This window comes from Meleagris gallopavo, chromosome 13 (genome assembly GCF_905368555.1).
Source record: "Meleagris gallopavo chromosome 13, MGAL_WU_HG_1.1, whole genome shotgun sequence".
NCBI classification, from domain to species: Eukaryota; Metazoa; Chordata; class Aves; order Galliformes; family Phasianidae; genus Meleagris; species Meleagris gallopavo.
The window spans coordinates 11,303,779-11,324,268 of record NC_139416.1 but is presented as its reverse complement, the minus strand read 5'-3'; the positions used below and the strand labels follow the sequence as shown (position 1 = coordinate 11,324,268).

At 38.8% G+C, this 20,490-nt stretch overlaps 1 long non-coding RNA gene across 1 annotated transcript in view; it reads right to left on the bottom strand.

Moving 5' to 3' along the window:
- Positions 1-4,175: 4,175 nt before the first annotated feature.
- Positions 4,176-20,490, bottom strand: part of LOC146543494 (uncharacterized) — a 77,010-nt gene continuing 60,695 nt past the window's right edge. Inside the window, exons 4-5 of the long non-coding RNA XR_014886080.1 lie at positions 5,057-5,263; positions 4,176-4,446 (exon numbers count right to left, since the gene is read on the bottom strand). This is a non-coding gene — a long non-coding RNA (uncharacterized LOC146543494). The remainder of the gene's footprint in view (positions 4,447-5,056; positions 5,264-20,490) is intronic.

The following is a 20,490-nucleotide window of genomic DNA, read 5'->3' as shown; positions in this document are numbered from 1 at the left end:
CCACCGAAAGGATTATAATCAAAAGATAATCAGAAAATGAGACTATGAAGTAGGATGCTTCTTCCATCTATAATGAGGAGAAACAGCTGGAGAAAGAAAACAGGAAGCAGAAATTATAAAGCATCCAAAGCTCCTTTTGTTCATTTTGTAAACTCTCTGGGTTCTTTCAAGCCATCTTTGTCTACATTAATTCAAATAATTTAAATATATGTGCCATTACCAACCAACAATGCAGAGTTTTGGTGGCTCAGATGTTGAACGTTCCTCTAAATTATCTTTCAAGGGTACAGGATTCAAACAATTAAATTTATGGTTGTTGTTTTTTTTCCATGTCCACATGGAACCCTTTGCTCCTGCAACCCTTTCCATAAAACTGAAAAACACAGTGCACCACATAATCCCTGAACTTTCTAATATTCCTGGTAGCAAAGGTGAGCAGATGTCTCCGTAGCCTTCACACATGTAATGAAGATGGAAGACCTGCAGCCCCAACTCACACAGTGGGTGCTGGCATGCCCTTGCTTAGCTCCCAGAAATGTTTTCATATGTACCTAACAGCAGACTGAGAGAGTGAAAGGAAAAATAACTAAAAATAATTCCGATTTTTGAATACAAATGCAAACCAATCAAGATAAAAGGAACCATCTCCACGTTGTTTTCTTCATCAAAATAGTATATTTTCACATCATGCCTCCAAACTATACACAGTTGGTGTGCAAAATATACTGAATACAAACTTGGAATGTGTAGATTGCAATAAAAACCATCTTAGGTGTAAATTAGCTCAATATTTATCTCATCTAATATGCAAATTAAGACAATGTATTCTCATTAGCATCATCTCGGTTTCCTTTAAGCTAAGTTAAATCTCCAGCCAGTGCAGGAAAAAAGAAGCCTATCTGTAGTTCTCTTTTAAGCTAATGAGGGTGTGATTAGCCTCCCGCTTTGTTATGAAGTGGCACGTTCAGGAGAACTTACCCCGGATAAAACACAGCATGAACCTATGCAAGCCAAAAGCAGGCAGGCTTAGTGTGGGACTATATAATGCATTAATAAAACACACATCAAGATGGGAAATTCCAGATAGCTTCTGAAATTTAAATGTGCAATAAAATGGAAAAGCATTTTCTCCAGGCACACGTTTAACAGGAACAGATATGACACAGACCTACTGACAATCTGGAAAGCAGGAAGAGGATTTTCAGGAGATAGTACATCTTACAAGCTCTGAAATATATCACTACTGCAAACTAGTGCATCTGCTCAGTGGAATCTGCGTTAGCATCAACTTGGCTTAGAAGCATTTAGTTTTCTGTTTAGGTTGGAAAAAAACAACGAAACAAAAAACCAAAGTTGTACTTCTAATGGATGGTGCTGCCCCCCCCGGCCCCAAAAGATTAATGTGATGACTGTTGTTCTGCTAAGGAGGACAACATAATGTTATTTATTAAACCGGTTTTAATCCATCCTTGTCTACACCAATCGCTTTTGATTAGCAGTTTGAATTCCTGCACACACTACCTGCTCTCAGCTCAAGCAATGAGCTATGTGGCTTCCAGCAGCCTTAGGGGACTGCAAGGTAGAAAATGTTGCAATTCAGGATTGTTCTTAATTTCCATATGTTGCTAAGCACTTCAGCTGTCACCAGCACGGTGAATTGAGAGCTTCCAAGTAAAAATATGCAGGGAAAGCAGAGGTCAGATTATAAAATAAAGGGAAGAAAGTTGCTCACTAAAGTGAACAGAACCCAGAGAAAATCCCCTTCTCAGCCAGCTCCTCTACATTGGCTGCACCACACCTAACAGCAGCTGGGCCCATAGCAGCAGTAAGTGGTACAGTTACAGGGCTGTGCAGGGACAGAAAGCAGGGCTTGTGCTGCTGTGTGAGGTAAGGGAAAGCCTTCCTAACAGCTTCTCATGCTGCTTGTGGTAGGTAACATAGTAGAGCTACAGCAGCTTGGTAAGGGCTGATCCCAGGGTTCAGTGTTAGGACAGAACACAGTGACTAATGCATCCAGTGTCAGATATGGCTCTACCATTCTGGTGAGCTGCTGTGCAGCTGTGCTATAACTCACTGCATTTCTATTTCAAACCTAACAATTGGTATTAAAACCAATTGGCCTGCACTGCCATGACACTAATGGACCTGATCAGCTGCAGCTCCCACTGCGAGGCTTCAGGGCTCTCTGGAGTCACCAGCGTGCATCCAGCAGCCAACCATGCTTCATCTACCAATGGAGAGCAACAATGAAGAAACAAGGAGGCCCAAAGCTCTTGCAGGGCTGTGAAGCTAAGCACCAGTACTCACCTTCTTAAGATATTGTGAGAAATGCAGAGTACCAAACAGAGCAAGGACTAAGAAAAAGCCAGCACAGCTTTAAAGCCAACACAGAGTACTAGCATTTTAAAAACCTGACAGTGTTTTTAGGGCTTATAAGTCCATTTTGTTTTATTTTCCTTCATCCTATTTGTGACAGACTCATGTACTCCTACTAAAAATTCTTTTCAACTCCAATGTTTTCCCTCTGCAGTATAATCTTGGGAGAAAAAAAAAAAATCACTGTTCACATTACTGAAAAGACATCTCGTTTGTTTTATAGTCTCCAGCACCTGGGAAAAAAAAAAACAAAAAAAACAATTGAGTGATATGACATTTTGGGGAGAAAATGAAGGCAATCTCTAAATGAGATTTGAGCTCTTAGGCAGCTTTATCATGCTCTGGTACCTAGCTGGATCAGATCTCACTTCCAATTCAAAGTTTGGGCCACTGCCAATTAACACAAGGTAACATACTGTTTTTTCCAGGTAACTCTAAGATATGCACAGGTCCTGACCCTCCATGTTAAGCTTTTAAGTAGAAACCTCCGTAAAGATCTGTTTGTTTCAATTCACTCCCTGCAAGTCCTCCTCCCACCCCGCACCTCCCCAGCCTTCAAGCAGACAGTCCCTTCCCACTGTCCCCACCATCCTGCCACAAATGCTTTGCCAGGCACCTTGCTCAGGTTTAGGATGATGGCAGGTTCCTTCCTGATCAGGAGGAAGCTATCTTTATGTCTTTGCTCCAGAGAAATAAAACATTCTCCTGTGAAAACATCACCTTGCGTTAAGCATCTGGAAACTCATTAAAATTTAAGCCCCTGAAGATGGAGCCTACGATTTAGCTGGGATACTGCTTTCACTTAACAGCTATCCATTAGAAGATCCCAGCCTTGAAAACACAGGTGAGCTGACCACAGAAAGCCAGCTCTGCTTAACTGCTGGAAGACAAAACCCAGCCACGCTCACACCAGCGCACGGAGCTGCTGCAGTGCCAGCTGTTGTCTAAATAACGAGTTTGGAAGCAACAGGAGCATATGTTTTGGTGTCCTGAGACTAAAGGCAACACAGTGAAAAAATGAGTTCCTCAGTTCAGCTCAGGTCAAACAAAAATTGGATACCTTGAGGTAGCTGAAAATTTTGAAAGATTTTTTTTTCTGATGTCAAAGAAAGAGCGGGAAATTTGTCTCTCTCACAAAGCCACACATCTATTTTCTCACATTTTCATAGCATCCAATCGTATTTGATCTGTGAACTTTGCAGAAGGTAATACCCCAGTATAAACAGCACTTATATTTAAAGAAAAGGATCTCAAAGCAGAAATTAACTGGGAGTATACGTATGAAAAACCCACCGTTCTTCCCCTCTCTACTTACACAGTGCATAACAGCTAGACAGCACTAGCAAGGAACATTAGAGAGAACATTTATGTCACTTACATCCACTTGTAGCATGAAGTTCTACAAGACTAAGCAACAAGGCAGAAAGAGGTGCAAAACTTCTGGAAAGTTTAGATACAAATCCTAATTAGATATCCCCATCCCGTTAGTCTCTGCTGCGCTGAATTCAAACAGCCATACCAAACCCTGATGCTCCTGAAGCTCTGGCTGTGCTGGAGATGTGGCGCTGCCTTCAGTGGGTGCAAGACTTAACTCTGAGATTTTGCCATCCCTTCAAAGTGTGTATTTCCAGAAGAACAACTTCTAATTGACTTCAGAGGTAAAGTTTTTCTAAATACTAAAATCATCACCGCTGAGTAGCAGCAGGCAAGTAGGAAGATTAAATTCATATAAAACAAGGCTTTTTTTTTTTGACAGACTTGATGGGAATCAGCAGCTGATATGCATATTACACCACGTATTCTAGCATTAAGGAAGCCTAAGTCAACAAGCATTTGTATGCAAATGATCATACTTGTTGATTTATAATAGTAAGTGTAAATAATGAGACCTTCCTTTTCCTTCTCTTATAAAAAACACATGCATTTCAGAAGACAATCTTTCTCTCCAATTCTTATTTTTAGTATGACTGGAGTAATAGCTTGCAAGAAATAGACTAGTCAAGCGATTTACCTTTAAACAAGATTTCCCTGTATAATCAACAGAACAATCTCCTAGGCCCAGACATCACCCTATTAAATGTAACATGAAATGTAACCAATAAATAATTAAGCCTCTGATTAGTTATAAATAAAAGATCAACAATATAACACTGTAAGAACCACACTCAATCAACTGTCAATATTACCTAGCAATTACTGAAAACTTAGGATGTTAGAAATTAAACCAGAAGGTAAGGAGAAGAAAGATCTCTTTGGAAAGTATACGACTAGGAATTTCTTCTACCTTGTGCAATCTGTGTATTGTACCCCATATAGTTCATTTCTATATAAGCATTTGTTCCTTGAATGATTACACTCTGCACGTTAAGAATGACATGATGTGTCAAGTTATTACCATCTCTAAAATCCCCACTCAAAGAATGCTCTTTAGTCAACATCTCAGTACACAAAAACATTTTTCAATAATGCAAGTGGTTCATTTCTTATTAATTGTCCCTGTCACAATAATACCAACGGCACCGACAGGTTTTCCTGCGTTAACACTCCTTGACAGACAGGCTGGAGATAGTTTAAATACTCCCTCGCTGTCGGTCACAAAAGGCATTTCCCATAAAAGAACTGCAAGCCACTGCTTAGGATGTGTTTCTAGGAATTCACACTAGCAAAGTGCAGTACTTACGTTTACTTCAGTGAGGCAGAGCACATGGATAAATCTTCACCAGTGAGTGTGCACATAACAGGCAATGCATTGTATCACACACAAGCAGCCAACTTGCATGCTGTCAGTCTGGAAAGGGAGTTTCAGCATCTGCCAGCTCAGAGCACGGTCATCTACAAGGTGTTGGGTGAAAATATACCAACGTGTGCATTTTGTACTGAAAGAAAACTAAAGAACCAACAAATTAAGGAGCTGCATAATACACTTTTTTTAACATACAAAACAGCTTCATCAAAAATGCACCTATAGCTTTTATGATTACGTATCTTACTTTAAAGAATTCTAAACCAAACATGACTGTTTGAATCTCCTTATGCTATATTGATACAAAATTCCTCTCCTCCCCTTCCAACAAACACACACACGGTTATCATTCTCTATCCTTCCATACCTCTACAGCCAAAGTTAAAATAAAGAAAGAAAAAAAGAAATTATAGCCTGAAGTTGTGCAGTTGTTAAAAGATGCAAAAATACCACACACAGAGTCAAGCATTCTGATAATTTAGCAGGTGGCCTGCCACGTTCCGTATCTAAAATGCATGGCTTAAGAAAAGATAGAAGCCACAAGAGTTTGTACTATATAGTCTACATGCACGTGACTTGAATGTTAATATTATTTCCATATAAACAATCTCAGTTATTTTTGGGAAGCTAGAGATTTTTTTCTTTCAATAGTTGAAGTGAATGCAGAACATCAACCGTAATTATACATTCACATTAATGGACACTATGTATTAATAAACTACAACATAACTGAAGTTATTTCAGCTGCATCTGACACAAAATAATCTGTATGGCACATAATTATCTAAATCACATTATCAAAATCAACGCAGAAGGAATAGTAACTTTTAGACAAAATAAATATGCACACACCACACACAGTGTAGCTCATTATTCTTTCGTCTGAGGGCATGACCTAATTAATTCAGTTTTAATGACAGAAAATATTTCCTATAAGAAAAACCATCTTTGCATAATTAGATGTTGTTAGAATTTGTATTTCTTCTAGATGACAAATATGAAAATATGAAGACAGCTGGAGTTTCAATGCTGCCATGAACAGTCAACATCCACTCTACTGACTAAATGGTTTTGACTTAATTTTATTTATTGATCCTGGTATCCAAAGGTTACGATGCAATGTACAGCTCATGTAAAATACAGTCTTCCTTAGTGCTATTTCTGCACACAACTGTGAAGCAGAACTAATACATTTGAGTGATAAATACATCAAAGGGAGCATGTCTAAAGCAATAAGCATCTCCTGTGGTGGTGATGTTTATGCACTACAGGAGACATTCTGCTGAGTACGGATGTCCCTTTGATGCAGTTATCATTATTATAATGAAAGCATTAGTTGATTTTATTGCCTTTTAAACACCGCTGTTGTCCACCATAGTGCCATTAAATGAAGCTGTGTTCATTAATAAAGTGAACGGAGGGGCTTTCATTTAGCTCTGGATCAGTTTGTTGGTAGAACGGCCATCACCACATTATTTCCTTTGTTTTAAGGTTAGCACTGGGGTTCGACACATTTGTGTTTATACAGAGCTTCATGTAAAACTTAATTTAGAACACTGATCATGAAAGTTCCTGTAATTCTGGAAGGTTCACAGAACTGGATTCATCAGTTCACGCAAAACCTCATTTTGGATTCAAACATTTCTCTCTCTGAAAAAAGTTTCCATAAAGTTTCCACTTCTGTTTGTTAAAACTTACCATAAATACAAGTCTGGTAACAGGCTTCTGATTAACGACAGATAAACACTGAATGCTGCAGAATAGCCTTACCACAATAATATATGCAGTAAGTGTGCATCCCCAAAGAGGAATGCTCACGCATAACATTTTGTGATCAAGAATTTATCAGACTTCTAAAATTCCAGTACTGCGTTCATAATCAGGACTTCAGGAATAACACTTCCAGTTTCAGAGGAAGAAAATTCAGATCTAGCAAAGCACACTTTTTTTTCAGTGGATCCCTAATTTTATTTAGTGTACAAAACCTGAGTGGTAGCATGAGCAACCTCTTCATTCTGGGATGAACAACATTATCTCCTATCCTGAAGGGCCCTGGTAGACATCAGAACCACAATTTTTCATTCTGCAGCCGAACATCTATCTATTAAAGTTGAAGAACCAAAGACAGGATGAAGAAGTGCTTGTCCTGAGCTGGTGGTTGCAACAGTTCCCTTCCAAGCTAGAGGATGGACCGGAAACCTTCAGAGGAACTTCAGGCAGGAAAAGATGTAAGAGTATAATGAAGGAAATCCGCCTAGGGGATGCCCGGAGCATGCTACAAAAAAGGCTTATATAACCGTTTATTTACTGGAGAGGTCAACTTTGTAGAGGTGACTGTAATTTCAATACATCACTACAATAAATGCAATAGAGATAGCATAAAACATTTTTGGCAAAAACAGCGCTATCCATCACAGAAGTTTGGAAATTACTTTTGCTGGGTTAGAAGTAAACCAGCGTTATAATAAATACTTAGTGTTGGAAATTGGTAATCAACTACAGCATGAACATAAACTTAATTCACTACCATTGTGAAGTTCCAAATACTTAATAACACAAAGCAGATCATCTGAAAACAATATGTAAAACTCTTTTTTCCCTGAAGAAATTATAAACACCCAACAGGCAATATAATCAAACATCCTAATGTACATGTCAAACTGAATTTATAAGCACATTTTGTGAAATAAATTTATTTAGGATAGTAATATAAATAACACTGTATTTATAGTAAGATAACTGAAAAAGGTACAAAGAATTCTAAATATTTTTAGATTAGATACTCTATATTAAAGAATTGTGAGGGAAGATTAATGCACTCCAGGTGATATCCCTGCAAGCCTTTCTTCAAGACATCCTATAGGATACTCTTTTTGTGTGTTCTGAGAAGTTAATCAGGGGGTTCTTATTATCATCAATTACTGCTGCTCCAGACGGGTAGTTCTCAAGTAAAGTTTGCCAGAAACTCTCTAGGCAGCTTCTAACTGCTCTGGAAATGGGAAGAGTGCTAGAAACACATCAAGTGCCAACATCACATGCTCTCTTGATGCGTGCTTTAAACAAACGTCATCATCTGATATTTGCCAGGAAATCTTAGGTCAGTTATGGTGCATCAATCTAGTGCCTAAAAACACCTCTGCTTTCCATTAAGCTATTTTTTTATGAACGTGGAAAATGTCTCATGAATCATATGGGAATTTGAAAACTCTGCTTTATTTATAAAACTAGCCGAATAGTAACTCAGTTATTGATTTTCCCTTTTAAGAAAAAAAAAAAAAGCTTCCAACTATTTGCAATTGTCTTTGATTTGTGTCCTGCAGATGAAGGAAGCATTACAGGAAACTACACTAAGCCATGGAGCCAGTGAAACACTGCCAGAGGCACTGGCTATTCACTGAATGAAAACACAGAGTTAGAAAAGGAAAATGTCAATGGTAAATTAAGCTGCAAATTAAAGTCAAATAGGGCAAGGTCAGCAATGCAGAAGCAAGCAGGTGTTCACTACACGCAAGACAGATCGTATTAAATGTAAGAAAAAAAAAATTGTAAGACTGTTATTTTGGTCAGGTTCCAGGTTGGCCCAGGTTTTGCAGATCAGCCTTAGAGCGCTCTCAGGTTAAAGGAGGCAGTTAGATGAATAGGTGGAAGAGAAGTATATGGTCCTAATGATCCCCGTAAAAAAATACGCTGCAGCGCTATCCATCACGCCCAGACTGCTGAGCCAACACGTGGGGAATTCTCACTCAGCGCAGGGCAGGACCCCGCTATTGCTCAGGAACAACCTGCAGGCACGGTGCCAGCCGCAGCGCGAAGCTGCGCAGGGAGACAGCAGCGTGCCGGGCACGCCAAGCCACCATGCCATCTCTCACACTTCCCGCTGGGACATCATCCAAGTTATTTAAAGACTTGACAGAAGAATGGGGCAGTTCAGCTCGTGTGTGATACGCTATATATCTCTCCGCATCGCTCCATGACATGGAAAAAAAAAAAAAAGTGTAAAGTGAAGCAACGTGAATTTTCCGCTTTAGTATTTCAGCTGCTTGTTGGGTTTTACAGACAGCCCAAAGAAGAATATCTCAGGTAAAGTCAGTTGAGAACACTCTAGAAAAGGAATTCTATTAATTCTATCAACCCTCATTGCTTCAGATAAAATGTTTCAGAGGAATATTCTGGTTTCAATTACTATTCTACCAAAACCGGTTTTCTGCTGTATGCTGTCTGGCTAAATGCATAAATAAATAGAACATCCCAGGTCGCTGCCTGTAAGTGTGACACCTCCACAGTCTTACAGCCAGCTGCATGGGAAGCTGTGGACTTGTGCAACGCCACACTCACAAACCCCGCAGGATGTGGTTGCACAATTGGAGGAGGCTTGCTGGATCCTTTGTTGTGGTTGTTTTAATACATTAATCTTCTCCAGGCAACTGTGTCTTGCATTATCAATCTTTCATTAACATAACCCCTTCTTTCTGAATATTTTTTTTTAATACAAGGATTAGTGCAGCTGTGTCTCATCAGACCTCTTGTGTCTTTTTCTGGGACTTTCTAAGGGACCCTGATTAAAGACTGCCTCAGCTGCTGTTCTCTTCTGCATTTTTCCTTCCATGTTGTCACTGCATATTAAGAATCTTATTGTTCCCTTTTGTAATTATGTTAGCACTTGGGCACTTCAAAGAAGAAAAGCATTCTTCGCTGAACTCTTTCTTTCCTTTCTTCTCCCCCCTACTCCTCTCAGCCACGTTTTAACTGAAAACCATTTGAAAACACAGCCGCCTGTTTCAGAAAGCCTCACCACAGAATGTGGTTCTGGGTTCTCTGTGAACATATGCTGATCTCATTGTTTTCGTAGATTAATCTTCTCTAATTGAATTGTACAACTACAAAACCAACATACCTTTTGCTGTGGTGTCTTTTATGTCTTTAGATGCAAGGAAGCATAAGCTTTTAATTCTGAAAAAAACTGTAAGATAAAACATAAAATTTCCTCTGATGAATAGAACCATTGGCCCGGTAGATAAAACACAACTTGATGAGAAGCCGTCTTATGAGGTCTGAATTTTTTTCCTTTCCTATTACAGTATTATTTTTAAATTAAGTGTTGACTTCGAGTGTTCACCTGCTAACTAAAATTATCTAATAACAGGAAGGTACTGAATGTACATTAGACTCTTTAAAACCTATTAACTTTCTGGATTTCTTTTTTTAAATTGCTTCTTTCATAATGAAGTGCTCCTCCAAATTGAGCAATTTTATGCACTGAAGTTTTTAAAGGCCGCAGAAGCACTGCAGTTTAGGGGTCTTTTTCATTACTATCTGCAGACCATCTGAATAGTACTTCAGAGCTAAACAAAACGTCCATTTTTTGTAAGTAACTATTAGCAGAATGTGGATATTTTAGCTCAATGTCATCACAATTATAGCAAAGAAAATTAGAAGATATATTTGTAATACAAACTGCTAACTACTTTCAGCTGGCAACACTATGTCCTTGCATAAAAATTATGCTATTATATTCTATGACTGTGCATGAAATGTATAGATCACAGCCATTAGAATTGGAAAAAAAGCAGGAAGAAAATATATAAGTTATTTGAGTTGCCACAGAATATACTGCTAACAGTTGCCTTCTCCAATCTGTTTGTTCCCCTCTCTACAACAAGGTAGAATGCAAAGTTAGCTTTAAGCTTTGCAGACATTTCCCTTTGTCCAACCTCTCTCAGAAATAACAGATGTTTCCTAGAAAGGCATTTTAACAGGAAAAACCTACGAACAAGCAGTTGTATAAAGAGGGCTAAAAGCAGAGGTCGAACACATTTGTGTCAGTGAGCATTCAGTGGTACATCTGGTCCTAGGCAGAAACACAAATTCCACAGAATTCTATCCAGGAGTTTTAACAATTAAGTAGGATCAGATTTTGAATGCAAGGCAATAAGCAGATTTTCAACTTTTCTAACATGCTCACAGTATAATATCTTACTTTCTTCCAACATTATGGCTAGATTATATCCACAGACATGCGAAATATCTAAATGAATTTTATATAAAGATGTGTACAGCCTTAGGAATAACATTAAGGTTCTCCAAACAAATTATCTGCTCTTTCAAAGTACATCAGAAATGTCTCTAGAAGAATTTGGCAGCTAGTTTGAGAAAAAATGACGATTTACGCATTTGCTCTTTTCTTATCAGGTTAAGAAAATATCCAATGTGAGGGCTGCTCCAAAAATAATGCCTCCTATTTCATTATGTTGGCCCACAAAATCAGAGGCAGATGTCGGTGGCATGGCAGTAGAGGTTGAACCTTCCCCTCAGTACTCCTTTATATTTTGTTGCCATGTGACATTCTGTCAGATGGTAGTCTGACAGAATGGCATCTGACATGGAAGTGTGTATGAAGCAAAAATGTGGAACTGAATTCCTCTATGCGGAAAAAATGGCACCTATTGACATTCACCAACACTGACTAAACATATCTGGAGACCAAACCATAGATGTGAGCACAGTGAAGTGATGGGTGGTGCATTTCAGTAGTGGCAACAGTGGGTCACCTCCACTGATGCAGATTTTTATGAGCAGGGCACGCAGGCTCTTGTTCATCACTGGTAAAAATGCTTAACTATGGTGATAATTATGTTGAAAAACTGCTTTGTAGCTGAGGATTTGGTCTATCAAATAGTGTTGTGCTCTTTGTATCTGTTGCAGTTTCCATGGAAACAAATAGGATGCATTAAATTCAGAGCAACCTACACATATAAAATTTGCTTTGGAGATTTCTTCTTTTTACACGTCAAAGAAAAAAGAATTACTGGAAAACAGTTTCATTCACTCCCATCTCTTCAATATTCTGCCTCAGTTAGTACATTCTTCTTTATATTTCCCTCCATTTTCCACTGAATAATTACGTTATGGACCACCTATTGCCCTTGATGTCAAAGGGAGTTTTTTGCACAAACTAAAGACAATGTATGGCTCTTCATATCTACAGTTACTTTTTCCAACTGCATAAGAAGCTATTTTCTAGACTTTGCTATAAATTCACGAGGAAAAAAAAACAACACCTGAAATTTACTATCTTGTCTTGAGATACCTATGAAATGTATGATAGTTCTACAATTCATAAAGTAAAATAAGGATGATTTACAGCATTCTGCAACAACTGATGACAACCAAGGACATTCTCAACACACTGTTCTTGTACAATAGGCCATAAAAAATGCTGCAAGTCATCATTTACTATCCTACCTTTCTGGTCCTCCCAGGAAAGGAATTGAGCCACCCCAGCATCCCCATGGTTGTGGGAGCTGTCCCTGGGAGGAGGAGATGGGTTTTAATCTCAGCAGCTATTAGTTTTCCTGCATCTCACAGCTTAAGAACCAGCACATTTTTCACAAGTCAAATATTTACCTCCTGCTCACTTTGTGCTTTTAAATACTATCACAGCTTGGCTAAAGTTGCAACTACTGCTGCAAGCTTTGCCCAAGATTACCCAAGAAACAATTTAGAACCTAAGTATTGTTGTCCCACTGTCAATGGTAAACTCAGATTCACTGCCAAGTTCAAGGAAAGAGACCCTATTAGGAGAAGGACTGCTTAATAGTCCAATATACTCCCAGACATATCACAAGGGAGTTTAAAATTATTACATCTACTGCCTTTTCAAAACTGTATTTCTTTCTTGACATTAGAATGAAGTGTCTACTATTTTACTGAGAAAACCATTTGTATGAGGGCACGCAAACCAATGGACAGCAATTATTTATGTTTTACGAGATCCAAACTATCATAATAGGTCACGTTCACATTATTTATATGATCGGGAGAATAAACTCTCTTTTTGTGTTTCTGTGATATCACCTCCAGAGCTAGGCATGTCACAGCTACTGCCTTCCTGGCATTTCTCCACTTTATTCCTCATAGTGAGGAGATTAATCCAACCACACACCATATTCTGTGTCACAGAATTACAGAATTGCAGGCATTGGAACAGCCCAACCCCTGCTAAAGCAGTTCCCTATAGTAGGTTACACTGCAAAGCACTGAGGCCGCTTTTAAATATTCCCTGAGAAGGAGACACCACTACATCTCTGGCAACTTGTTCCAGTGCTCTACAACCCTCAAAGTAAAGAAGCTTTTCCTCATGTTCATATGGAACTTCCCATGTTCCAGTTTATGCCATTGCCCCTTGTTCTGTCACTGGGCACTGCAGAATATAGTCTGGCCCTCTCCAGTTGACTCCCACCCTTCAGATATTTATAAGCATTGGCAGGATCCCCTCTCAGTCTTCCCCAGGCTGAACAGCCCCAGGTCTCTCAGCCTTTCCTCAAAAGGGAGATGTTCCAGGCCCCTAAACATCTTTGTGGCCCCTTGCCTGGACACTCTCTCTTAGTTTTCTGTCTTTATTGAAGCCCTGATATGGACACAGTAGTCCAGATGAGTCCTCTCTGGGACAGTGTAGAGTGGAAGAACCACCTCCCTCAACTGGCTAACCACATTCTTTTGAATACACCCCAGTATACCACTCCTCTCCACCCAACTCTCAGCCTGTCCAGGTCTCACTAAATAGCAGCACAGACTTTTGGTGGGTCATCCACTCCTCCCAGCTATGCATCCCCTCAATACAGTGTTCCCATGACATCTGGAGGAGCAATCAGTCCTACATTAAGATAAACCATCTTTCACTATCTGTTCACTACATACAGTACCTACTTACCATACTATGTTAGATCTGGGCTCTGCAGGAACCAGCTGACATTTGTAACATGACCATTTCTAAAATTCTTCTTTTCCTCTCCACGGTGTTTTCAGGACCCCATCCTTTCCCCTCGTAGTTATTTCCTATTCTTTTAGGAAGGTTTACTTAATCTCAGACAAACCAAAAAATCATCACAACTGACAGTGAAAACCAATGACAAATGTGTGCCTCAAGAACTCAATTCACCACATGATCTCAAGACGAATTTTCAGCAAACAAAATAACGCTGAAGAAACACTCTGCAGACAAGCCTTCCAAGTACAGGAACAGCGGCGGGCACGGTAATAGAGAAGTTGGAGTCACCCCCCAGGAGTTAGATCGCTCTTTCCTCGTGCTTGATCATGGAAGATCCTCTAGAATTTATCTTAACTGAGATTACCACAATAGCATGCTATCCATACGTATGAAAGGACTTTTCAATCTTATCATTACTATCATCAGATCAGAAGCCCTGAATTGCCATATTCCTGTTTTAACTCTGTTATATTTGAGCTACTCAAGATTTCTCCTCTACTTCTCAATTTGTGAAATAAAATAAACAACAACATACAATGCCTTCATTTAGAGTACTCTGAGAAGTTAAGCAATGTAAGGGTTAAACAGCTAATATTTTACTGAGCTTTGAAAACAATGTCTGATGATCTAATGCTCTCTTTTCTCGACAGATGGCTTAAAAGAAATCTGGGAAGCCTTACCCATGGAAAAAATTACTAGCCTTAAGAACAATTCATATAACAGATATCTGAACACATGGCTGCCTTTCAACACTTATGCTTAAACTAGGAACGAGATTCAAAAGCCAACATCCTCTATAAACTTTTCTCTTTGCAAAGATCCCACATTACATCTCTTTTCTCTCTATCCTCAACTGCAACCTTGCCATACTATTTCCTTAGCTCTTACTGAAGTTACCAGAGAGAAACCAATATCTACATTATTTAAAATTACTATGCAGTATTTTAACATATTTTATAAAGATAAAAGCTTACTAATGTGAACAAATAGTCTCAAAATACTAGGATTATTATGATTGACAGAGTCGATAATTTTTTTCAATAATTACTTGGTCAAAAACATAAGACTTCATCTCAATTCAATGTTCTCAAAAAAATTAAATTAAAATTAAAAAACCAAACCTTTGCAATGCCTTGGAACTAGCATTTAATTCAAAATGAAATTCAAGTACATATTTAAATATTTTTTTTGTTTTTTTTTGTTTTACTGGTTATATTGCAACAAAGAGAAAAGAAAGATTTTCATTTAATCTGCTTGATTCAATGCTGAACAAAATCCTTTTTCCAATTTCTCAGAACTGCCAAACAAGAACAATGGGAGTTTGTCTAATGATAAAGCATTTGGACAGGTATTTTCAGTGATCCAAGCCTTATCCTCTTACTGCCTGGCTCTTAAATTATCCCAGCCATTCAGTCATTGCCCTGTGCCCAGAACCCAGACATGGTGCAACCTTTCTACTTCACCTCATGTCCCATACCTCTATCGATACATCAGTCCCTTTAAAATGACACTTACAAAACCATCCTATTTGCTGTCAGTAAGACTGACTGACTCCTAACTGATCTGCTGATCTTTGATGGCCATATGAGTGGAAACCATCTTCTTCAAGTCATCAGAAGATGCACATGGTGACAATCGTTGTAAACAGCAATCAGGATCTTAAAGAAAGGCAAGAATATCTAAAGACAGTAAATACTGATGGAGGTCAGGGCTGTGCCAGAGGCAATCAGCTGTTATAACCGAAGTTCGTTCCAGCTCCTGACACCTCCAGCAAGTCCCTGTACATGTCCATCTGTACTTTCAGCTCTGAGGCCTCCTGGTGCCACAGGCACCTTTTCCAACCTTGACGAGCTCCTGAAGCCCCCAGGAGGTGCAGCAGCCTCTTCTAGCCATGACCTCTGGAGCATTCTGAAACTCACCTGGCCTCTGTACACTCATTTGCATCAACAGTGAAGGATGTGGTCTGTGTTGACCTCAGGAAAGGGGCACAGCCCATCCAAGTGAGAGCACCCAATTCCTGCCGGGTGGCCTCCACATCTGCCTGCCACACAGTCTAAAACCCAACATCATCACAATCAGAGTAGGACAGATACCCAGATATAATCCCCACATCTTCTGCTAATTCACTCCCTGGTCGCAATTAGGATAAACTTGTGTGCTTGTTTGTAGTTTCTCTTCTGCTGATCTCATTTTCGTGTTTTTGCCTTAACCTAGTGCTATCATTTGGGATTCAGACCAAATCCTGATTTGTTAAAGACTACCCAAAGTGGGCTGTAGCTGTGCACATCACCATGACTTGAAAGGCAGAGCATTCTGGGGGTACATCACTTGTGCTGACTATTGAGTCTTGTCAGCTAAATACTTACAAGAAAGATAAAAATCTTCAGTTTCCTTTAGGAAACAGAATAGTAAGGCACAAGATACAGGAACTCCATGAGAGCTTATGTATGTGTCTGCCTGAAAATGAACAAAATGATGATAAAATACCTTCAGTGGCTGCTTTACTCCCCCTAGAGCCCTTTCTGATATGTGAGAGAAACAGGAGATTCCTTTGCAAAACAGTGTTTGCTAGCAAGGTTAATAATAAACCCTGCAGGCAGGTGCTGATTATAATAATAAATGACACAAAATGGTGCATATAGTACAGAGGAGACCTGTCAGTATTTCTGCTATTGGAAATACTGTTCCTTCTTTCTATGTTCTAAAGTAAAAGCAATTCCCATTGCCCAGGAGTAAAAACTATCTTCTTACTGCATTAGCTTTCCTTTATCTGTGCTTATTCCCTTCCTTTCCTCCCTCCCTCTCTCCCTGCAGCATATCAGTACGCATTGCCACCTTCTTTTCCATATCCTAAATTCCCAAAAGTTTGGTCTGAGCCTAATTTATTTTAATTCCCAAGCTTCACTCTCAGCAAGCAGATAACAAGCCAAGGGAGTTACTGCACAGAAGCTGAAGGACAACAAAACCCCCCATCAAGCCACATTGTACACAGAGCACTGAATGACAGTTAAATATGCATTGTAAATTGACTTTTTGCCTTCTGCTACCCTTGCACAGTATAATAAAAATCTTCAAGGAGTGGAGGGACCAGAAATACATTGTTTCCTATGTTCTGGGACAGTCTTACTAAAAGCTATCTAGGAAACATTTATCTATGATAACCAGTAGCATAAATGAAGCGTTGGCTGCCATGCCCTCCCCTTGTCTTATTCAAAGTCCTGCAGAGGCAGTAGGAGATCCGTACGTCTTCTCTCTTTACAAATTCTCTAACAGAAAAAATAATTGTTTCTTCTAACAACTCAACCTGCCACATCACCACCAGCCTTTGACGGAACAGCAGCATAAACACTGCTTGTTCTGCATTCTCCTGTCATGATCCTCTATCAGGAAATCATTCATCGTTATTTTGGTATATACAAGTGAAAAAAAAAGAATAAAAGGCCAACATCACAAAAGAACAATGACATCAAGAAAAGACTGACTGGCACTAAAACTGAATTCTTGATTTAATTATTTGTGAGGCTTATCAAAATGAAATGTCACTCGTTCCTGATGTTATTTCTTAACATAGCTATGAAAAAAAACAAGGGAAAAAATCTAGTGTGTCAGCTCTGTACATCCAAGAAACAGAAAACAGACACTACTGAGGGGACCTCTAACAATAAATACTTAATACCAAGGGGAAAAATGGAAGCATACAAATTTGAAGAATAAATAATCCACTGCCCTTGGGTTATTCCCCTACCGCTCCATATTCAGAAAAATACCTCTGCCCTCTGATGTGTAAAAGTCATCAGTAAGAGTCCCTGAAGTGTCAAGCAGGGTATTCACTGCTAATCTCACCATGATGGACATACAGCACGACATCACTAATCTCCGGTGGAAACAAAGCAGCCACTGTATTAAGCAACTGAGGGAATACAGAAATCATTCAATTAGTAGACACAGACTTCTAATAAATTTAAAGCCAAACTGTACTTGTGTTTACCACAGCCTTCAAAAACACAGATTTCCTTAGAGCTAAAAATGTACGAATCACTGGGAATGCAGAAAAATATAATTGTTATGTGAAGTCAAGGTACCAAATTCTCTTATATGGCAAATCACATTGTATTTTACATTTATGTGACATATTTAATTTCTCTTAGTCTTATCACTGATCTCTAGAAAACATTTCTCTAATATCATGCTGTATGCCTCCTTTGTTATGATGTGCCTGATTAAAATGGCACTATGTGTATTTTCTCCTTTCCTTAGAGGCCTAATCCCATAATACTTTATAAAGATCTTATTATGTAGAGATTGAGCTCTTTTCTCCCAAACCTTTCATCTTATTCGGTTTGATTAGGGTCACAGGGCCAGGCTGGTATAATTCCACTGTAGTCAAAAGAGCTACACCACTGATCATACTAGACCACATAAGCAAACATTTGGTGTCCTATATTCAGCAACAAAAAAGGATAATGTCATATTTATTCAGTTGGTAGACTGAACCACACTTTGATAGACCATGTGAGATGCTAATGAGACAAATGGTTATTTACAAAAGTAAATACTCCAAATATCCCACACCACTCAAATTGTCTCATTATTCTTCTATTCTGGACAAATCTTTCAAGCACTTGAGTAAATACTTTGGATGTGATGTGCTACTTAGGCTATCAGAATGGAAAAATCTCATGCAACCTATTTTAATCTATTTTGAGCCTGAGTGGCTGGAATCTCCCTGTCCATTCAACGACATCATTTGAAAGATTATTATCCTCCTACCATGAAATACCTGTGAAGTAAATGACAACCAGCTAAAATTGTCTAGCTCTGCGTGTACCAGACTAACAAATGTTGTTCGAAGTAATGTCATTTAAGGACAAAAAACACTGAACTTTGAAAGATTAACAATGACTTCTTTTTCTTTAATCTTCCTGCCCACACTGCTGTAAGTTCTGCCCTGTTCAACAAGTATGCATTGTACACAGAGACTGCATGAATAACTCACAACTCTTACTATTTCAAATAAAAACAAAAAATGAAACTTTAAAGGAAAAGGGAATAAGAGAATGCAAAGGGCCTTAGAATCACACTTGCTGAATTGCAAATATTTACAATTTTTATCTCATTATGTAAAAGTTGGACTTTGAGATCCATTCCATTTAATATCCATTGGTAGGAGGTCAGTAGTCCCCATTCACATCGCTATCTCCACGTTTACTACCTTCTCATTCTGTCAGTAATAAAAAGGTGCCACAGATAATTAAAAACAAACTCAGTCCCAGAATTCATTAAAAAGGAAAATATGATCTTCTGAAAAGCTGTCACATGTAATAAAGCAGTGTTATCTGCCCAGAGTTACTGTGATTTCAAATGGATAAGTCCAGAGGAAGAAATCCGCCAAAACATAGTTAAGTTAATTGCTGTTTTACAAGGGGGAGCTTAAAAATGCAGTAATTAATTGACCTACTGTTTGAGACAATTTCCCTATAGTTAACAATCACTCTTGCAGGAGAGGAAAAGACAGCTCTCTTTCATATGAAAAAAAAAAAAAAGGCAAATGAAATCAATGCAAGCCAATATCGCCTGTCTTTTCTGCATATATGAAGAGTAAAGTACAAAAATAAGAAATATCCATGGGATGGGATAAATTCTGTGCAACCTCACTGTGGCTAATAGCATTATTTCAAATTAGGAGTGAGATTCTCCCAACACCCTGACATTTTGAATATTTAGCCCTAGGCCTGTGGCTGCCTGAGTAGAGAACTGAGTAATTTGAAATTAATTGTAAAAGTCATTTTAGCGTTGGAGATTTAGAAAAATATATGAGATATATTCACTGTAAGGCTTGTATGCACTGTAAGAACATATCACTTTCTTGTTCATAACTCTGAAACAAATTGGGCAGAACACCTGCAAATACATATAGGCATCATGTATAAATGCTGCTACTTCTGCTTGTACAACATGCAAAGCTTACAGGCACACAGGAACATGGATCCACTAGGATACGAAAGGAGAAAAGGGTGCACAGCAGTGCTCCATGGAAGGGAACTAACGCTCAGAAGAATAGAAGTGTCAACTTATGCAAAGGACACATACAGAAAGGAACAGCAGCATGCCTCGGTGTTCTTCCAGTGAAAACCCAGGCTATTGGAAAAGATGTTTTTCTGAACCAGGAAGTGAACATCCAGATCTCTTTCCTCCAATTCAAGGACAATTGAATTTTTAATCACTGTTTGTCAATCTTCTCAAGAACTTTTTTGAAAAAGCAATTCTTGTACTGACAGAATCCTTTTTATTACCATATTTTATTGATATAATTATACAACTCCAGCAGACAAAAGAGGATTTCACCCATGAGAAGTGGGCATTTCCCTTAAGGATCACATTTTATTCATCTGCTTTGTTTTTTGATTCCTTAGGAGAACTCTGCTGTCTCACTGGGGATGGAAGCTGTGCTCATCACTGCGTTCCCCTCAGTGCTCCATGGGCAGCTTCAGTATACACATAGGACTTCAATAGATATGGATGGAAATGCTGATTTTGAGCCAGCCTTGACAGAAAACTTAAGAGATAAGGGTTTTGCAAAAGGCTACCTGTTACTGAAAAGAAA